Source organism: Andrographis paniculata, unplaced genomic scaffold (genome assembly GCF_009805555.1).
Source record: "Andrographis paniculata isolate CXL003 unplaced genomic scaffold, ASM980555v1 Contig43END, whole genome shotgun sequence".
In the NCBI taxonomy this organism is placed as follows: domain Eukaryota; kingdom Viridiplantae; phylum Streptophyta; class Magnoliopsida; order Lamiales; family Acanthaceae; genus Andrographis; species Andrographis paniculata.
The window spans coordinates 756,051-759,495 of NW_026137577.1; the positions used below are offsets into that span (position 1 = coordinate 756,051).

A 3,445-nucleotide genomic window follows, 5' to 3' on the forward strand; every position below is an offset into this window, starting at 1 on the left:
TTATCATATTATTTATATCTTATATATAATCATCATCAACAACAACTATTATAATAATAATAATAGTAGTAGTAATGGTAGTAGTAGTGATACTTTCATCAGAATAAATGAATTTTAACATCTTAAAATTTTTGTGGTGAAATTTGAAAATATCATGTTAATTAGCCGGGTAATGAATTGCATAGGTTGAAAATACTATTAAGAATGAATGATTATAATAAAAATTGTTTGGTCCTGATTTTCGAAATTGAATTGTTCCAACAAAATTAGCTTTGTGAATTAAGGACAATACATAAACGTGGAAAGTACTCCCACAATAAAAACAATGTCTGCAACTAAATGCGTCAAATAAATCAATCATCCCAATCAAGCTTCTGAATTGTTTTTCATTTGCTTGTCCAGAACCATCATCAATCTGTAACTTTTCATTCAAATTTATAGGTGCTGCTGCAACCTTACAATTCAGCATATTAAACATTTTCAACAACGTACTTTTGTTGAGACACAAAAATTCCATCGTCACCTTGCTTCACTTCCAACCCAAACACTATTGCAACTTGCATAAGTCTACCAATGAGAAAAAGATACGAACCCATATAAATCATATCATCAACATAAAGTCAAAGAATGAGAAAATTATTTTTATTGTATAATGTGGGTTCATTCTTGTTTCGCTCAAATCTATTTTCACAAAGATAGGAATCTATCTTTCCATATGATGTACGCGGAGCTTGGTTTAACCTGTACAAGGCTTTGTTGCAGCTCTCCTCGTTATCTTCAATTATGAATCATTCAGGTTGAGGAACATAAACCTCCTCCTTTAAATCGCCATTTAAAAATATTGATTTCACATCAAACTGTAGTCGAGCTGGAGCAAAAAGAGACTGCAGCTGCAACTGCCGCCACCTCCTTTGCAATGGATGACATGGACGACTATTACTATGACCTCTACGAGGATGAACCGGATAGAAATGTCGGTGATATATACCTCCTTAGATCCTCAGGTCTCCGCATTGGGAATCGGAGATGGGGCGACAACGGCTATGGCCAAGCAGGACGGCAAGAAGCAAGACTTGTCGTTCGTTCCATCTCTGCTGGCTAATCCCAACAGAACAAGCAGACCACTTCTAAGGAAGTTTTCGGCCGCAGTGCCAAGAGGGCTCCGAAGGGTGAAGCCTCCGACAAGGAAATGGCAGTCTTGCGAGGTTTGGCAAAACCTCGCAAAATGCTTAACCACCGCTGCCTTGTCGCTTCACGCTTTAGAGCCCTCTTGGCACGGCGGCCGACAACTTCCTTAGAAGTGATCTGCTTGTTCTGTTGGGACGAGCCAGCAGAGGTGGAACGAACAACAGGCCTTGCTTCTTGCCGTCCTGCTCGGACATAGCCATTGTCGCCCCACCTCCGATTCCCAATGCGGAGACCTGAGGATCTACGAATGAGGTATATATCACCGACATTTCTGTCCGGTTCATCCTCGTAGAGGTCATAGTAATAGTCCTCCATGTCATCCATGGAAGAGGAGGCAGCGGCAGCTGCAGCAGCGTCCCTTCTTGGTCCAGTTTGACGACTACAGGTTTAAACCATGAAGCCCTTAGTAGAAGACAACGCTCTCCTCGAACATGAAGTCATGTGTACTATTGGAAGAGGACGTCATTGTAAGAGATGATTGGAATAAGTGATAAATAATTGGTAGCGATTAAGATCGCTCACAAAAGAAAACATGTTTGTGATCTGGCAATCCAAGATCGGGCTTGGTACTGGGTAATTTTTATTTTCTTTTCTCTTGCTGGGTTTGATGTTTCGATTTGTATTTTGTTCTTTGAGTGTGAGTTGATTCCAAAGAAAGAAGTTGAATTGAAAGAAATTGAGACCGGCCCCAAGTCTTGATGTTAGTTTCATTCTAATATCTCGGCTGATACCGTTTCCTTGGAGGAAAGAGAAGGAAGAATACCTAAAGAAGAGGAAGAGAGGAAGAAGATGAAAAAATAAACAAAAGAAGAAAATTGAGGAACAAGAAAGACAAAATAAAGATGAAGAAGAAAAAAATCGAGAAACAAGAAACTAGAATAATAAGATAAAGAAAAATGATCAAGGAACAAGAGATTAGAAGAAGAGGAAGATGAAGAGAAAAGGATCGAGGAAGAAGAAAAGGAAGAGAGGAAGAAGATGAAAAAATGAAAAATAAACTAGAGGAAGAAGAAAAACAAAGGACAAGCGATGAAAAAATAAACAAGAGGAAGAAGAAGAGACGGAGAAGAAGAAGCAGTGGGAGTGGGAGTGAGAGTGGAAGAAAAATAAAATAACTAGTATAAGAACTAAAGAAGAGAGAAGAAGTAAAATGTAGAAACAGAAGATAAAAAATTAAATTCTAGAAGAAGAAGAGTAGAGAAGAGAAGAGTAGAGGGAGAGAAGTAGAAGTAAAAAATAAATAAATAAATAATTTTATTTTTTTTTAAAAAAAAAATCTACAAGAAATTACTGAAGAAAAAAAAGGAGAATAAAAAAATAAAATAAAACACAGGCATTCACACAAGAGCAACAACAAAAGAACAGACCCGCTATTCTAAAAGCAATCGCACTCTTCTTGTACAAGGAGATGACCATAGCTTCCATTGGCTGAGGACCTTCTGGGGGGCAATCTTCATGAGTGACAAGCATCTCTTCAGGAACCGCCGGCTAGAGGAAGAAACGAAACTAAATGTCAGAACCAATGGATCTAATAAAACCACCCAACAGCACAGTTTCCCAATTGAAATCCGTAAAATCAATCAATCAACTTCACTATTCCTACAAAAATTTTCAAACCCTAAATTCAAAAAAACTCAAATTTCAACTCCTAGGAAAGAAAAAGCGCATGACGGCCGCAGAAACAGCTAATCAAGCTACTGAATCAAACGCAAAACAAAATTACCCATGCATACACCCCCACAAAAAGAAAGAAGCAACCATTTCAACAAGTCAATCACACAAAAGCCGCAGCCCTCACACGCAAACACACACACACACATACACATTCGCGCACAAGAAATGGACAAACCAAACAGCCCGAATTACGTACATCGATTGGGGGAAGGGTGAGGAGAGTCATTGAGATGAATTTGGCACCGACGGATCGGTGGTAGGGATCGAATTCAGAGATAATCTGAGAGCGAGAGAATTGAGAGAGACGAGCGGAAGAAGAGAAGAGAAGGGAAGAGAAGAGGGATTCTATGCATATAATAAAGAAAGAAAGGGCACACTGACCGATGAAAAAACTTGAGGGTGTGAAAACACATATTACTGCAATTTACAGCGTGGAGGGGTATTCTTGTCATTTCGTTCTATACGGCAAGTGAGACCGCTTGAGCCCGGACCCGCTTTCGGCCCACATTAGATGGGTAGATTTGGGTCCAAAAATTATAGAAAATGCTGGGGAATTTTTACTTCAATTTTACTATTTTATTAC

At 38.9% G+C, this 3,445-nt stretch overlaps 1 pseudogene; it reads right to left on the reverse strand.

Annotated features, from left to right (window-relative positions):
• Positions 1–573: 573 nt before the first annotated feature.
• Positions 574–3,231, reverse strand: LOC127251202 (uncharacterized; annotated as a pseudogene).
• Between the last annotated feature and the right edge of the window lie 214 nt (positions 3,232–3,445).